General features: G+C 36.5%; 1 long non-coding RNA gene across 1 annotated transcript; it reads right to left on the reverse strand.

Moving 5' to 3' along the window:
• Positions 1–1,290: 1,290 nt before the first annotated feature.
• On the reverse strand, positions 1,291–14,275 carry LOC106073781 (uncharacterized). The gene is made up of 3 exons (XR_008775695.1): positions 14,147–14,275; positions 6,339–6,629; positions 1,291–5,789 (listed from the first exon to the last, which is right to left on the reverse strand). It is a non-coding gene; the product is annotated as an uncharacterized LOC106073781 (long non-coding RNA).
• Positions 14,276–19,465: the final 5,190 nt, after the last annotated feature.

The following is a 19,465-nucleotide window of genomic DNA, read 5'->3' on the forward strand; positions in this document are numbered from 1 at the left end:
CTCTCTTCAATATTATTTTAAAGCAAACTACAGTCACCAAATTCTATGATCGTAGCTAATTGGGGTTTTGAATTAAAAACAAAACAAAAAAAACTCCAGAGATTTCTTAGTTTAAAACCCCTCAACAGATGATTTGACGAAAAAACTTTCCTTTTCGATATAAAATCTAAAGCGAAATACAGGCATGTGATTCCAAGAGCGTAGTCAAGAAAGGTTACACATTTTTACCAGTGGCTTGGGCTCCATTAATAAAGTGTGAATAGTCTTCTGCCGAAATTGAAAATCATTAAATGTATCTCAACAAAGATGGCTAAGACAGATTTTAGGAGTCAGTCATAGAGATCGGGTCTAAATCAAAGAAATCATATGCCGAACTGGGAGTCGAATCCTTAGTAAGGTTGTGACAGAGCGTCGCATGAGGTTTTGCGGGACATGTTCTCACACAAAATGAATTACGCAAAATAAGAGTTGCGGAAACAGCTTGCCGGAAAATACGCCGAACGGCGCGAGAGGGTCTAAGTCAGTAAGAATAGCACATTAGGTTTTTCAAATAAAACTTTTTAATAGCAAGATAATGCACTGTAGATACCTCAGAAAATGCATTTTGTTGGCTTTCAATACCAGAAATAGTGCCCGGCGGCGGGGCTTCGCCCCGCGCTGGGGGAGCGCTGCGAACTCCCCCAGACCCTCTTGCTAGCAAGGGCGGGGAGTCTACAATGAACAATAAACGTCTTCCGAAAGGGTCAGATGTAATAAAGATTAATTATGTACACACACACACACACACATATATATATATATATATATATATATATATATAAATTTTGCCGCGCGGGGGGGGGGGGGGTCGGGGGGAAATCTCCCCCCCCCCCAAACCCTCCCCGAAATAAAATCCTGGCTACGCCCATGATACAGAGACAGTGCCTTGGAGCGCCAGGTTGCTGGAAGAGTTGAAAAGACAAAGCTTGCTTTATTGAATTAGTGTATTATCATCAGCTCCGCCGTCTTTACTAACTCTACTTACCAGATATGTGAAGTGATCCGTATCAAGGATGTTCTCTCCCTAACAAATTGGTTCATGGTTAATTTTTTTATTGAATAGTGCGTTGTCATCGACTATGAATGGGAAGTGTGTGCGTGCGTGTGTGGGGGGGACGTGTACAAGATCTGTATCACACAGACGGAGTGAGTTCATATAAGCTTTGTCAAAATACTTTTAAAGCTTATTTAGTCATTAATAGATGTTATATATAAACTTTTGAAATATAAACAAATGAACAACTTTTCAAATTATTAAATTTCTGTATTCTGCAAGTTCAGCAGTATTTTAAAGCTGCAAGATATTTGTATTATACATTATTTCATCACATTTGAAACTCAATGCTTTGACTGGTCACAATGTTTAGAAAAAAAAAAAAAGACTCACAACTCTATGCTAAGAGAAGTTACAATGTTTAAAAACAAAAGAAACTCACATCTCAATGCTAAGACTGGTCACAGTATTTTAAAAAAAAAGAGACTCGGGCTTTGAATTATGTCTCATTAATATGCTGTACGAAATACATTAACAATATGAATTTAATAGCACATCTATTTATATATATATTTGATACCCTGACCAACCGATGCTCAATAAATATTTTGAAGTATACAAAAAAAAAACATTAAAAAGATCAACAGACAACAAACAGATTTCTATTGCCATTAAAACTATTGGCATACAACTAAATGAGATAAGTAAGTCCGACAGACATTCGAAACAAGCCAAAAGTTTCAAAAATCATTTTCTAAAAAAAAAAAAAGCTTATCTAAGGGAAAGATCTGCGCACTTACAACTACAGCTCTAAAAATGTAGAAATTGTTTCCCTTATTCAATATCAAACAAACAATTAATTGGTTATTTTTTTTTTTTATTGTTCATGTCTTGTCTATGTCAATGAATAATTGTGTAAAGTTTCAACTTGATCAGAGAATATGTGTGGTACAAATAACTTCTACTTTTTACCAGATACAGTGAGTTTTTAGATTTGTAAAAATCCACATACAACTTATTGAAATAACAAAATCTTAGGTCTATTCGATGCGCAGCTTTGTAAAATAAAAAACGCTCTTCTTTTCAAATATCTATCCCAGTATCACTATAGCCCATGGAGGGCTCTGGCCTGCTGCAACACATCTTTCCATTCAGATCTAACAAGTGCTTTTCGTCTCCAAGCCCGAACTCTTATCGGTACATCTGCCTCTGCATCATCAAGCCATAGGATGCCTGGTCTGAATTTGGGGGCCCTGCCTTTCGATTTTTGTCAGTATAGAGTAGTACTATCTTTGTTCCTCTTTTCTCTGACATTCTTTTGTTTAAATGGTATTTCAATTTGTTTTGTTTTTTCAAAAATAAAAAAAGGGAAAGACCTGACATATCGAGTACCCTATTGTACAAACGAGATACACCGACATCTATTAGATAACTCACTTGGGCAGATACAAACGAGATACACCGACATCTATTAGATATCTCACTTGGGCAGATACAAACGAGATACATCGACATCTATTAGACAAACGTTAAAAAAAAAGGTAAAAATAAAAGACATTTGAAGAACATTTCAGTTGGGGACAATTCAAAGTAGTCCATTCAAAAAGGGATATTTAAATTGTGGATTATTAAAATAGGTGGGCCTTTTAACCGTGAGACATTCAAACTCTGAACTAATTAAACTGTGGACATTCTAAGGGCAGACAAACTAAACGACAACATAAATAAGAAAATGATATATTATGGAGACATAGTAAAGTAAAGTTCCCCTGGAACATGGACATGGTTGAAAACTAATTTTCAAATTACATATTTTTGTTCCACATTTGCATAGAAAATGTTATGTTCTGTTAACATCATGGTAGGCTCCAGTTTTAATTACGCATGTCTGATATAGTCACTTGTCTTTGATACTTTCAACCGTATAGCCTGTTGCTATAAAGCTAACAATGTTTTGCACTATCTGGCTAACACTAAGACAACAAGAACGATCATGTCTTTTACACTTAACATTACTCTCAGATGTTTTTTGTCACAAATTATGTTTATGAAAGCACCTGTATCAATGGACGTAAACACTACGCAATGTTTAAAAAGACTAGACAACAAAAGTTACAGTTTTTAACATTTTTAAAAAATCCTCTAGGCTGCATGCTAGGGGAATTCGAGGTGTCTCAAATAGTCCTATATCTATTCAAATACAATGAATAGTTCTATACTATAGTTCTATTGCAAATACAAAAAAAAAGATTGTGCAATAATACTTCTAACAAATACAATGCTTTGAAATTGTTTTCATGGTGTAATAGCCTACATGCCAAAGAAAAGAAAATAATTTTCTAATTTATGTTACAAAAAAAAAATTGGTTAGAAATAATTTCAGGGCACAACATTTCATGAATTCTGCAGTAACAAATGTATCATTTATTCTATTATTTTACAATAAAGAAAGTGAACTAGAAATAATCACGTGGTTTTTAAAGTTAAGCAGTTTTCACGTAATGCAATAACAGTCGTGACATGATTACCTAAGCATATATAATCACATGGTCATGTCAGTGGCGTAGCTAGAGGGGACAGAGGGTACATTTCGAAAATCCCCACTGGGCCCCCATTTGAGTTCTCCCCCAAATGAGAGTTCGATATTTGTCAAAATGCAGGGGCCCCAAAAGAGGTCACGCCCCCCCCAGTGCCCCCAAATTTCTATCTACGCCACTGGGTCATGTGGTGTGCGCTTCGGGTTATCACTACGATGGTCCCGGTTTGGAACCCTGAACGCCTTCGTTCCCTGACGACGTGTTGGAGTTTTGGGCAAGAATGAATAATCTTCAGGTCTGAAGGAACGTCCAACCAACAAGTTCACAACTTGGCAGCATCATTACAAACTCTGGGGATTGTATCGTGACGCAGCGCGCACAATAGGAAACACAGGGAGCTTTTTACAAAGGCTGCATTCTATTTGGACAAGCTAATGAACTTAAGACAATAATACACTTACTCAATACATTAATACACTTACTCAATACATTCTCCATCCCAACAGCTACTTATACATGCGAGACTTCTGCCAAATTTGAGAAAGAGAAAGTTTGGCTCAACAAAAAATGGCTATGACAGACTTAAGGAGTCAATAATAGAGATCGGGTTTCAGACTAGGAGGTCCTATGCTAAACTGGGAGTCTACCACTTAATAAGGTTGTGACAGAGCGTCGAGTGAGGTTTGCGGGACATGTTCTCCGACAAAATGAATTATGCATATCAAGAGTTGCGATGACATGGAGGCCGATACGAGGAAAGCGCAAACAAGGATAACTTCGTATAACTTGGCGTCACACCTTCATGGAGGACCTCCAGAGCAGTGGACAGCATGTGGTAAGAGGCTTCAGACATTACCAGTGGCAGATTTTTGTAGAGACCGCTTGCCGCCCAATGAGCCGAATGGCGCGGAAGAATTTAATTGTAAATAGTCTAAAGGAAGGGTGTAAACTTAATAAACAGTGTCAAAAACAATTAAGATTTTAATTATAAAACTCTTGTTCATTGCTTATTGAATTACAAACAAGCAAAATATACAAGACAGAGTGAGTTGGCATAAGCTTTTAAAAAATGTATTTACGGCTCGAGTTCTAAATTAAAAAAACACGGTACTAAACCAAACATCTGATATATTCCTTTTTAACTTTAAGTATGTGTATGTTATGTGTTTATTTTACAATGTTGTTGTGTTGATGTATGTTGATATGTGTTTATTTGACAATGTTATCTAAACATAAAGTAAGAATTGATATTTTAACATTTGCATAGGACTTGTTCTCTCCGTGTGACAAGAAATGATTGCTGCCTCTGTGTTTCTTCTGATTCAAATGGCTATACAAGATGCAATGTGAGATGGTCAGGTGAACAAAAAATGTCTGATGTTGCCAATTAAAAAAAAACTTACAACAAAATTTTTTACAATTTTTAGTTTTGCATCAAAGAAAAACAAAATCAAATGAAATTGATTATTCTACATCTCTAATATCAAATTAGTGTCAAAAAGACAAAGTACAAACTCTGAGTATGACAGAATTAGCTATTGAAACATGTACAGAGGGAAGACTAAATTAATCAACTACAGACTAGTCAGTATGTCAGAATGTGCTAAACAATCATAAGATGTTGATTTAAATATTGATCTACTACTACTTTTCAGCCTATTGGAATCATCAGAGTTCCTTTCAATAATCACTTTAATATAGTACATGAATGGGCAACAGTCAGGTATGTTAAGGACTGTGACATTAGAAAAGTTTAAACATAAAAAAAAAACATTTCTCAGGAGTGTGAGGTCCAGCTAAAGGGATAGTACTCTTGTCAATGGAAAAGTTTATTTTATATAAAGTACAAAAGTGAAACAAAACAACATAATGAAGTATATTTTGGAAATCAGTAAGTTATACGAGCTGCTTCCTTGAGTATTCTGGTGAATGATGTCTTTGGGCGAAGACGTGTTGGGCAGTGCAGTGCTTGTCACCTTTCCGACGCATTCTCCTTCCCGTGCGATCATGTCCTCATCAGGGCAGCATACAGTGTTCGTGTAGTTACCACAGCTTCGAGCTACGTAATTGCGGTCGAGCTGTTTAGCCCAACCACACACATCGCAGCGCTGACATGTCCAGTGGCATCTGTCATTGGGCACCTCATATCGATATAGACCAGTCTTGCAGAGAATCTCAGTGTCTCTGGTGGCATTACAAGGTCGTACCTCAATTTCACCCTAAGCTCAGTACAGAAACAAAAACAAATAAATATTGATAATTGGTCGAGAGGCTAAGTACGCTTGAACTTGGATTGGCTTGGCTACCTATGAAGGGGGCTCGAGGTTCGACACCCTACTCGAGCAGAGTTGTGTTTACTCAGCGCATAAAGGCAGCACGGAAAACCTTTTCCCAGAAACCCCCTTCCCCCCCCCCCCCACCCCACTGGTCCACAACTGAGAGTGGACCATAGCGCTCTGAGCATGCTATTAACTTAAAAGTAGAGCTAGATAAAAGCTATATATAGGCTATATATAGCATCTTAGATAGATAGATAGATAGATAGATAGATAGATAGATAGATAGATAGATAGATAGATAGATAGATAGATAGATAAATAGATAGATAGATAGATAGATAGATAGATAGATAGATAGATAGATAGATAGATAGATAGATAGATAGATAGATAGATAGATAGACAGACAGACAGACAGATAGGAATGTTCGTACAAATAATTAACAGGTGAGTTTGTATATATAAAACGTATTAAATGTCAACACGTACGTCGCCTGGCTCTAAACATGTCTCGCAACTCTGGTAGTTTTCAGAACTCATCAGTAGAGTCATAAAGTGCTTGGCCGGACATGATTGACAGCTTCCTGTGGACTCGTTTCGGAATTGGCCAGGGCCACAGTGGACCTCTGCGGTGGACATTAGACGAGCCATTTTCGGTTGCGGTGATGGCATGGGTCTAGACGGTATATTTGGATCACATGTGTCCATAGCACTGACCAGTTGTAAGCAAAAGACACATAGTCCTATCACATTCACCATCATGACTGAAAATGTTGTTAACTGTAAAAAAAATAAATAATAAAAACAAATAAAGTTAAAGAAAATGTGTCCGAGTGGGCACTATTTATTACATTGTTTATGGCAATAAATGCTTGGTGCTGCCCATCTGGCTTGGTTCTGTCAATACTTCCACGACAAATATCAGTTACTAATGTCATGTAATGTCAAGTACGGTGGCTTGATGATGTAGTGGCAGATCTACAACAGCTAAGAGTAACACCTTCTGTACAATCACTAAATTTAGAAAGGATAGAAAACTGAAAAGTAAAGTAGCAATTATACATAAAACACTGAACCATAATCTTCAAATACAAAATCTAATAAATACTCAGAAAGACACAAAGATAAAGGAACACTGCTCGTTCCATATGCTAGGACAAATTTGTACAAATACTCCTTCTTCCCTGGTGCTATTAGAGCATGTAATGGGTTGCCTAAGCCAGCCTAGAAATCCATTGACTTGGCAGAATTTAAGTCATTGGTTAACATGCATGACTAGATGCATGACGCGTAGGACGTAATCATCTTCCTTTTTTGTAGTAACGTCTGTATTATATAAGATAAGAGTCCGGGCATGGAGACGTAAAGGGCAGGTTAGATCAAAATAGGCAGATGTGCAAGAGCAGGCCGGGCTGTAGTGCTAGTGGATGGATGGGAAGAGGGAATAAAGAATACAACGCATCCAAACTTCTTTAATTATCTTTCTAGTTTTCTAACACCAGGCATGAGCCTTAGAGTACGTTAGAAGTAGTGACGTGACCATAGAGCATCCAGGCATTTCAGTTTTGGCAATGCTAAGTCATTTAAGTTGGGGTTGTTCTTTTTTTTTTTGTTCGAATGTTACTTTAGAATTGAAGATGATTACATCCTAGCCCGAACCTCCCAGTTAGCTGAAACGGTTCAATTCTAAATCTGTAAAATTACTGAAACACCTAAAAATGTATTCATAAAAGTAGCACTGCCTTTTTTCAAAACTCTTACTATAGACGTTTACATGGTTATTTTAATATTCAATATTACAACGTAATTGTGATTATTCCTGTCACATTGTGTGTTGCTGTCTTGACGGCTTGGAGTGCAGTTAGGTGCTTAGATTAATCATTTCTCTGTGAATTGTGTGAACTGATGGTTGCATTATCGTTGTTTTATATTATTATTATTTTACTATTATAATTTATATTTTATTAGTAATAGTAAATTATTATCACATTCTTAATTATTACTACTATTTTTACAAAGCGTATATCAACTCACTCTGTCTGTCAGTGTGGTAAAAGGTTTGAACAAGTTATTTCTCTCACCGCCTATCTCGGATCAAGCTGAAATTTGGCATAATTATTACTTTTACCTAGCAAACATGAATCTATTAAAAGGAAAAAAAAAGTTAGTTAATTAATTATTTTGTATAGAACAGGGGAAAGAGCTCGTACTTGGCAGATGTGGTGGTATAAGTTGAATTAGTTCCCCTTGATGGGACTTAAGCCTTGAGTGAACCTTTTGTTTCTTTATGCGATCGTGGTGAACCAGATACCCCCCCCCCTTTCCGCTTTCCCAACTGGTCCAGACAAGTGATAGGATCATAGAGTATTGAGACAAGTGATAGGATCATAGAGTATTGAGAAAGTGATAGGATCATAGAGTATTGAGACAAGTGATAGGATCATAGAGTATTGAGACAAGTGATAGGATCATAGAGTATTGAGAAAGTGATAGGATCATAGAGTATTGAGACAAGTGATAGGATCATAGAGTATTGAGAAAGTGATAGGATCATAGAGTATTGAGAAAGTGATAGGATCATAGAGTATTGAGGCAAGTGATAGGATCATAGAGTATTGAGACAAGTGATAGGATCATAGAGTATTGAGACAAGTGATAGGAACATAGAGTATTGAGAAAGTGATAGGATCATAGAGTATTGAGAAAGTGATAGGATCATAGAGTATTTAGGCAAGTGATAGGATCATAGAGTATTGAGACAAGTGATAGGATCATAGAGTATTGAGACAAGTGATAGGATCATAGAGTATTGAGAAAGTGATAGGATCATAGAGTATTGAGGCAAGTGATAGGATCATAGAGTATTGAGACAAGTGATAGGATCATAGAGTATTGAGAAAGTGATAGGAACATAGAGTATTGAGAAAGTGATAGGATCATAGAGTATTGAGAAAGTGATAGGATCATAGAGTATTGAGGCAAGTGATAGGATCATAGAGTATTGAGAAAGTGATAGGAACATAGAGTATTGAGAAAGTGATAGGATCATAGAGTATTGAGAAAGTGATAGGATCATAGAGTATTGAGAAAGTGATAGGAACATAGAGTATTGAGAAAGTGATAGGATCATAGAGTATTGAGAAGGTGATAGGATCATAGAGTATTGAGAAAGTGATAGGATCATAGAGTATTGAGACAAGTGATAGGATCATAGAGTATTGAGAAAGTGATAGGATCATAGAGTATTGAGGCAAGTGATAGGATCATAGAGTATTGAGACAAGTGATAGGATCATAGAGTATTGAGACAAGTGATAGGAACATAGAGTATTGAGAAAGTGATAGGATTATAGAGTATTGAGAAAGTGATAGGAACATAGAGTATTGAGAAAGTGATAGGATCATAGAGTATTGAGAAAAAGATAGGATCATAGAGTATTGAGACAAGTGATAGGATCATAGAGTATTGAGAAAGTGATAGGATCATAGAGTATTGAGACAAGTGATAGGATCATAGAGTATTGAGACAAGTGATAGGATCATAGAGTATTGAGACAAGTGATAGGATCATAGAGTATTGAGAAAGTGATAGGAACATAGAGTATTGAGAAAGTGATAGGAACATAGAGTATTGAGAAAGTGATAGGAACATAGAGTATTGAGAAAGTGATAGGATCATAGAGTATTGAGACAAGTGATAGGATCATAGAGTATTGAGAAAGTGATAGGAACATAGAGTATTGAGAAAGTGATAGGATCATAGAGTATTGAGAAAGTGATAGGATCATAGAGTATTGAGACAAGTGATAGGAACATAGAGTATTGAGAAAGTGATAGGATCATAGAGTATTGAGAAAGTGATAGGATCATAGAGTATTGAGGCAAGTGATAGGATCATAGAGTATTGAGACAAGTGATAGGATCATAGAGTATTGAGACAAGTGATAGGATCATAGAGTATTGAGAAAGTGATAGGATCATAGAGTATTGAGGCAAGTGATAGGATCATAGAGTATTGAGACAAGTGATAGGATCATAGAGTATTGAGAAAGTGATAGGAACATAGAGTATTGAGAAAGTGATAGGATCATAGAGTATTGAGAAAGTGATAGGATCATAGAGTATTGAGGCAAGTGATAGGATCATAGAGTATTGAGACAAGAGATAGGATCATAGAGTATTGAGAAAGTGATAGGATCATAGAGTATTGAGAAAGTGATAGGAACATAGAGTATTGAGAAAGTGATAGGATCATAGAGTATTGAGAAAGTGATAGGATCATAGAGTATTGAGACAAGTGATAGGATCATAGAGTATTGAGAAAGTGATAGGATCATAGAGTATTGAGACAAGTGATAGGATCATAGAGTATTGAGAAAGTGATAGGAACATAGAGTATTGAGAAAGTGATAGGATCATAGAGTATTGAGACAAGTGATAGGATCATAGAGTATTGAGACAAGTGATAGGATCATAGAGTATTGAGACAAGTGATAGGATCATAGAGTATTGAGAAAGTGATAGGAACATAGAGTATTGAGAAAGTGATAGGAACATAGAGTATTGAGAAAGTGATAGGAACATAGAGTATTGAGAAAGTGATAGGAACATAGAGTATTGAGAAAGTGATAGGATCATAGAGTATTGAGACAAGTGATAGGATCATAGAGTATTGAGACAAGTGATAGGATCATAGAGTATTGAGACAAGTGATAGGATCATAGAGTATTGAGGCAAGTGATAGGATCATAGAGTATTGAGACAAGTGATAGGATCATAGAGTATTGAGAAAGTGATAGGAACATAGAGTATTGAGAAAGTGATAGGATCATAGAGTATTGAGAAAGTGATAGGATCATAGAGTATTGAGGCAAGTGATAGGATCATAGAGTATTGAGACAAGAGATAGGATCATAGAGTATTGAGAAAGTGATAGGATCATAGAGTATTGAGAAAGTGATAGGAACATAGAGTATTGAGAAAGTGATAGGATCATAGAGTATTGAGAAAGTGATAGGATCATAGAGTATTGAGACAAGTGATAGGATCATAGAGTATTGAGAAAGTGATAGGATCATAGAGTATTGAGACAAGTGATAGGATCATAGAGTATTGAGAAAGTGATAGGAACATAGAGTATTGAGAAAGTGATAGGATCATAGAGTATTGAGACAAGTGATAGGATCATAGAGTATTGAGAAAGTGATAGGAACATAGAGTATTGAGAAAGTGATAGGAACATAGAGTATTGAGAAAGTGATAGGAACATAGAGTATTGAGAAAGTGATAGGAACATAGAGTATTGAGAAAGTGATAGGATCATAGAGTATTGAGACAAGTGATAGGATCATAGAGTATTGAGAAAGTGATAGGATCATAGAGTATTGAGACAAGTGATAGGATCATAGAGTATTGAGAAAGTGATAGGAACATAGAGTATTGAGAAAGTGATAGGATCATAGAGTATTGAGACAAGTGATAGGATCATAGAGTATTGAGAAAGTGATAGGATCATAGAGTATTGAGGCAAGTGATAGGATCATAGAGTATTGAGACAAGTGATAGGATCATAGAGTATTGAGAAAGTGATAGGAACATAGAGTATTGAGAAAGTGATAGGATCATAGAGTATTGAGAAAGTGATAGGATCATAGAGTATTGAGGCAAGTGATAGGATCATAGAGTATTGAGACAAGAGATAGGATCATAGAGTATTGAGAAAGTGATAGGATCATAGAGTATTGAGAAAGTGATAGGAACATAGAGTATTGAGAAAGTGATAGGATCATAGAGTATTGAGAAAGTGATAGGATCATAGAGTATTGAGACAAGTGATAGGATCATAGAGTATTGAGAAAGTGATAGGATCATAGAGTATTGAGACAAGTGATAGGATCATAGAGTATTGAGAAAGTGATAGGAACATAGAGTATTGAGACAAGTGATAGGATCATAGAGTATTGAGACAAGTGATAGGATCATAGAGTATTGAGAAAGTGATAGGAACATAGAGTATTGAGAAAGTGATAGGAACATAGAGTATTGAGAAAGTGATAGGAACATAGAGTATTGAGAAAGTGATAGGAACATAGAGTATTGAGAAAGTGATAGGATCATAGAGTATTGAGACAAGTGATAGGATCATAGAGTATTGAGAAAGTGATAGGATCATAGAGTATTGAGACAAGTGATAGGATCATAGAGTGTTGAGAAAGTGATAGGATCATAGAGTATTGAGAAAGTGATAGGAACATAGAGTATTGAGACAAGTGATAGGATCAAAGAGTATTGAGATAAGTGATAGGATCATAGAGCATTGAGACAAGTGATAGGATCATAGCGTATTGAGACAAGTGATAGGATCATAGCACATTGAGACAAGTGATAGGATCATAGTGCATTGAGAAAGTGATAGGATCATAGAGTATTGAGACAAGTGATAGGATCATAGAGTATTGAGACAAGTGATAGGATCATAGAGTATTGAGACAAGTGATAGGATCATAGAGTATTGAGAAAGTGATAGGATCATAGAGTATTGAGAAAGTGATAGGATCATAGAGTATTGAGACAAGTGATAGGATCATAGAGTATTGAGAAAGTGATAGGATCATAGAGTATTGAGAAAGTGATAGGATCATAGAGTATTGAGACAAGTGATAGGATCATAGAGTATTGAGAAAGTGATAGGATCATAGAGTATTGAGAAAGTGATAGGATCATAGAGTATTGAGAAAGTGATAGGATTATAGAGTATTGAGAAAGTGATAGGATCATAGAGTATTGAGAAAGTGATAGGATCATAGAGTATTGAGACAAGAGATAGGATCATAGAGTATTGAGAAAGTGATAGGATCATAGAGTATTGAGAAAGTGATAGGATTATAGAGTATTGAGAAAGTGATAGGATCATAGAGTATTGAGACAAGTGATAGGATCATAGAGTATTGAGACAAGTGATAGGATCATAGAGTATTGAGACAAGTGATAGGATCATAGAGTATTGAGGCAAGTGATAGGATCATAGAGTATTGAGACAAGTGATAGGATCATAGAGTATTGAGACAAGTGATAGGATCATAGAGTATTGAGAAAGTGATAGGATCATAGAGTATTGAGACAAGTGATAGGATCATAGAGTATTGAGAAAGTGATAGGATCATAGAGCATTGAGAAAGTGATAGGATCATAGAGTATTGAGACAAGTGATAGGATCATAGAGTATTGAGAAAGTGATAGGATCATAGAGTATTGAGAAAGTGATAGGATCATAGAGTATTGAGAAAGTGATAGGATCATAGAGTATTGAGAAAGTGATAGGATCATAGAGTATTGAGAAAGCTAAAAAGCAAGATGTTGGGCTAAACAAAAAAACAATTGGAGAAAATATTTCTAATCACGCAGATTTAGTGTTGTTAGTCTACGGTAATCAAAATATGAAATCACAAGAGTGCTCCAAACGAATTGATACAAGTAAACGTAATTTAAGCTTTGTTGTAGTTTTTTAAAGTATTTTTTATGTTCATTTTTATTATCTTGAGTATGTTGATTAAAAGTATAGTGTTATTGTTTGTAGCTTTGACTGCCTTTGTAGTACCTACGTGTTGTGGCAACGTAAAATAAAATAAAATGGAAATTGACGGCGGGGGGATGGCAGCGGGCAGGGCTCGAATCCTGGGTCATCACGACCAGGCAGCCATCTTACGACCGTGGATCAAATGTAAAGCTTGACAGCCTGTCTCTTAAACTGATCTAGAACATAAGTTTACGAGATCAAAAGTATTTAGTAAGAAAGCTAAGTGCGAAGTCCAGAGGTGTATTAACTATCGATGTGCAAAAGTGGCGGAGACCGCACGGGGCAACATGTGGTGAGAGGCATCAAACTTTTACCGAGTATATGTGTGTGTGTTAGAGAGAGGGAGAAAGAGAGAGGGAGGGGGGGTTACTGGACTTATAAAACCCAATATCAGAGTCCAGTAGATGTAAAGTCGTGTACTAGTTCATAATTCACGCCCTGAAGTTAGCTCAGAAACAATAAGTAAAAGCATTTGTGTTTGTTATTAAAAATTAATATCCCATAGAAATATGTAGGTCAGGCACATGTAATATTTGGATATAGGCCTAGCCTAAATCTATATATAGACTTTATCACTTTGGCTCTGTAAATAAACTTTACCTGTCTATTGTAATAAATAAGCCGGCTCGAACTCTTTAAAACACTTTTCGCAAAACAGTAAAATACAATTCACATTTTACTAAGTAGATATAGTTCTGTTAACACAAGTACATTCTCCTTACCTTATAAGTAAGTGGGATGCCTCAGGCTCTAATGCCTAGATCTATATAGGTGTTACATGGGACCTTTCTCCACACCCTGGACCATTTCTTGATTATGTGCAGATATTTTGTTGCCAACTTTACATAGTAGTAGTTGTAGGAGTAAATATAAAACAATTTGCGGAGGTGTTTTTGGTTTCCTTTAATGTCAACAGTAAGACTATGAAATGGGCTTTCCGAACTTCAAAGACCAAAACATAATGAATTTCGGTAATTTACAATGCAGGAAAAAGCTTGATCCCAATTCTTACAGACATATCAGCTGGATTAAATGATTCGATTCCTAGATTAAAACATTCTGTTGGTAAAAGCAATATCTACATAGCTAAAGACTTTCCACATTTGCTTTCGATGAGAGATAACATAAGTCGAGTCAAATTAAGTTCCTAATTTTATTCATTTAATGCCACTTATAGGCCGACCAATTGTTGTTTTCCTTTTTACATGTAGATGAAGATTGATTTTGTATAATCATTTACTTTATGCAGGTTAATATTAGTTGTAATAGGCCTACATTATTGCTACCTATTTATGATTGAATTTTAGAAAAATCGATTTTATAAATTCGGAAACACCAGGAAATGTAAGAGTAGATTATTTTGTAGAAATAAAATTATTGTAAATATTTTAGTTAGGTAATGCATTCTAAGGTTATATGTATTATATTATTATTAAATACAATGTATTTATAAGCCAATATTTCTATGTGGTGTTCATGGAAAATGAGGGTGAGGTGCCAATAAAGTACCCTGCCCCGGGCGCACGTTTTACTCACAGCGCCTCTGAATGATGTTGAGGAGTATGATGATGAAATAATTTTGTTTAATGAAGAAAAAGAGCAAATAAACCATGCAATATTGAAAAATATGGCAACTATTGGACGGGCCTCTACCTTTACTCAATGTAACCCTTGTTTTTTATTTATTTTTATTTTAATTTTGTAAATCATTATTTACGTAAGAACGCGTGTATCAAAAAAGAAAAATGGGCAACCCATCAAAATAAATGTAATTCACATTGCGCTTACAAAAACATTTCATGTGTAGGTGCAGACTATAATAACAACGTGGACTAGTTTAAATTTGTCCATTTTCCACACTTGCTTTCTTTTTGTCGTGCAAAAAAATGTTTAGCTTGGCAGGCAATTAAACTGAAACCACTTAATTTTTATAAACCTGTACTGCTCTAAAATATATTGCGTCTAAAAAAAAATGTATGTGGGGGTATTCCCGTTGCAAAACCGGGTTTTTCCATAATTGCATTTCATGGGAATCCACAATCATCTGTTTAAAATCACTAGAACAAAAAAAAAAGTAATCTTCATGTTTTTATGAACCACGTTAGCAGAAATCAAGCATGAGAAATAACCTTATAGTAATTTATAGTAAAATATATAGTGGAAAGGTCGGGCCTCTGTTTTGGGTAAGTTCGAAATGGCAGAAAACAGTCTCTTGAGAAGCAACTAACGTGCGATGTCCCAACACAGGCCTATCGAGTGAAGGTGAAGGTTGTCTGGTTTAACGCATGCTTAAATGTTTTCCATAGAGCCAGTGTTTATGTATTTCAATTTTAAATGTCTCATGTCTGCATATGTCAATAAACATACTGAAACTTTCTTACTAAATTTAGTACGAAATAATAATAGGGACATTGCTGTTACAAGCTCTGGTTACGGTTACAAATGCTTTTCATACAGAACCCTATATTTAGCCTATAGATAACAAACTGCCACTAAGGTTGGTGTGACCCGGCGAGGTTAGCTCATGGTGTCAGCCCTAACCATCCCTCCCAAAATATAATATCCTGTTAGTTCTTTTTACAAAGAGCTTAGATTAACACACTCCGTCTGTCTGTATGGGTGGATTCTTTTTAAATTGTATTTCTCCCAATTCCCATTCTCGGCTAAAGTTGAAATTTTGCACAATTATTGGGCGTCACCCCCTAATAGATCCGCATCCTCTCTCTCTCTCTCTCTCTCTCTCTCTCTCTCTCTCTCTCTCTCTCTCTCTCTCTCTCTCTCTTTCTCTCTGCTTGTGTCATTGTTCTCTGCAACTCAAAATAAGATGACAAGAAGCATATAAAACAAAATAAAATGTATTGGTCAGTGAAATATGTAAAAAATTAAATTTAGCAATAAATGCTATAATTAATTCTATGCAGCAAAATGTTAACAGTGAACCTGAACTCTACCCATTCAACAGTCACATGCATTATCACCAATTATAAGACTAACTCGCCAGCATATATGAAACACTCTCACTTCAGCTCACTTGCTTCAGCAGATACACTTATGAGTAGCTGAAAACTATAAATAGATAGATTTTTGTTGTATCCGGTGTGCAAAAAAATCTTTCCATAAAATCTTTCCATTTTGCTTTAATGGCATTGTTTAATCTATTTGAAAATCTCCCCTTATCTTTCTCTTTCCTCTGTTAGTTACGCATTTCTTCAGTTACCCTTTGATCGTTCCAACATTTCTACAAATCACATTCTCTTATTTATCTAAGTTTTGGTATATTAATGCTTAAAGAGTGCAAAATAGGATGCTTAAAAAATTGAACATAAAGAGTAGAGTAGGGGGGGGATTACATTTCGGGGGGGGGTTGAACTCCAAGAGCCCCCCCCCCCTGGCTACGCCCATGATTATGTGGGATATAATAAGAATGTGAAATAATTACATTCCCATGCGCTCTGTAAGTATAGAGCACTGTGATCTAAGTTCTTTGACAGTACTTAGATTCACGAAAGGTTATCGTTTACATCAATCACTAAGATACAGGAATGGATGAAACATAACAAATCAAATACAATAACTATGGTTTCAAATGTAGACATCCATAGCGGCATTAATAATACTATATGAAGATATAGCATCGACATAAAATAGTACAGTGTACATGCATAATAGAGTCATAATGTAATGACGGGGAACGTGGTTGTGTACTCACACATTCCTATAAGATAAAATAAGTAGAGTAAAATATTTACACTCACCCGTTTGTCCCTAATGAAACCTCACTAATACTTCCTAACAGAGGAGACTGTATGAATTCTAGTGGGCCTAACTTGGAATGCTTTGGTCTCTCTCTATATATAGATGGGACTTTTCGTTTAACGGGTGGGGAAGAAAGCTAGGTGATTTTCTCACATGCATCTATGTACCGGAGATTTTAAACCCCTCTCCTACAGATGGCTTTTTTTTTTTAAAGTTTAAAATCCCTCCAGATGGTTCTGAGTTTAAGATCCCCCTACAGAGCATTTTGAGGTGGAAAACCTCTATCTTCATTATTATTCTAAAGCAAACTACAGTTACTAAATTCTATTATCGTAGCTAAATGGGGTTTTGAATTTAAAAAAAAAAAAAAAAAAAAAAGATTTTTTTCGTTTAAAACCCCCAACAAATGATTTTGACGATAAAAGTTCCCTTTTCGATATAAAATCTAAAGCAAACTACAGTCACTTAATTCCAAGAGCGTATTCAAGAGAGGTTACACATTTTTACCAGTGGCGGGGCTCCATTAATAAAGTGCAGTGAATAGTCATTTGCCGAAATTGAAAAAGACTAAATGTGGCTCGACAAAGATGGCTAAGACAGATTTTAGGAGTCAGTCATAGAGATCGGGTCTCAATCAAGGAAATCCTTTGCCGAACTGGGAGTCTTAGTAAGATTGTGAAGGAGCGTCGCATGAGGTTTGCGGGACATGTTCTCCGACAAAATGAATTAGGCATAAGAAGAGTTGCGATGACATCCTAGTACAATTTGACGCCACACATTCATGGAGGTCCTCAGAGCAGGTGGGAAGAGGCTTCAGACATTACCAGTGAGTCAGTGACAGATTTTTATGGAAACAGCTTGACGGCAAATGCACCGAACGGCGCGGGAGGGTCAGTAAGAAAAGCACATTAGGTTTTTGAAATAAAAGTTTTTAATAGCAGGAAAATGCACTGCAGATACGTTAGAATAAGCATTTTGTTGGCTTTCCATACCAGAAATAGTGCTTGGCGGAGGGGCTCCGCAGCGCTAGGGGAGCTCCTGGCGCTCCCCCAGACCACCTTGCTACTAATGGCGGGGAATCTACACCTTTTCCACTAACTCCAGGAAAAACCTATCCTAGGGCACAGTAAATGTCTTCCGAAAGAATGAAGGGTCAGAATGTAATAAAGATTATGTACACACACACATATAAATACATAAAAATTTTCGCGGGGGTGGGGGGTGTCGGGGGGGGGAGATTAAAATCCCCCCCTATACCCTCCCCGAAAAAAAATCCTGGCTACGCCCATGAGGACTCACATACATACATGTCTTACGTCCTTGTGAACTTATAGTTCCTTGGATGAATATAATTTTGATTAATTATATCAAACCCTTATTACTGTAGCCCTATCCCTAGTATGTTATGTTCATCTTATCCTTTAGTAAATACAATGCTCATTCCCTATAACTGATTACTTATTAGCGTAGTCAGAGTCAACGGATGAACATTGACTAGTATCCTCCTATATTATATGACAATACATTTATTGTGGTTGTCTTCCTTATATTTTGTTTGTTATTGAGTTATATGCATGCTTAAGATGTTATACTTAGTTGTCTTAAATGCCTTATTGGGATTGATACCAATGCCTACATCTGATTGATTGCAAGGCATATGGGAATCCCTACTCAATGCCTTTAGGAGGTTCCTAATTGTCTGTCTTATCCCCAGCCTGGTTGCTACATCCGACTGCTATAACTACCAGATCTCCTCCCAAAGCTGTAACCGGAGCAGACCACACCAAATAGACACCCCCCCCCCCTTTTATATACCTGTTAGCAAGAAGGCATTGCCTACTGTACTTGGCCTTAACATATTGCCCAATGTCCACAGTGCCTTATACTGCCCAGTATCATCTGCCAAGTACCCGGCCCAAACTGTCCACTGCCCAATAGCTATTGCCTAATGCCGACAGATTAGCGCAACCTTCGCTGCAGAAGATAGACTGGTGTTGAGTTAGCAAGGCTCTCTACAAGCTAGAGATCACAGCTGAGAGATCGGCCCACTACAACTTAGTCTGCAGCACCAACCCTCTCTATTGCTAAACAGGCAGCGGCCTCACCCTAGAGCCGGCTTGCCTACAGTATAGAGAACATCCCGAGCCGACGTCCTAAGACAGAGCCGGATGACTCATCCTTCTGAGTGCCAGTCCTGCGACCGCCAGAAGACGACCCAAGGGCTAGCAGCTAAGAAAATAAGTAGCCAGACATAGGAACATTCTTCTCTTCCAATCACTCACCAA

The sequence above is a fragment of the Biomphalaria glabrata genome, chromosome 17 (assembly GCF_947242115.1).
Source record: "Biomphalaria glabrata chromosome 17, xgBioGlab47.1, whole genome shotgun sequence".
NCBI lineage: Eukaryota > Metazoa > Mollusca > Gastropoda > Planorbidae > Biomphalaria > Biomphalaria glabrata.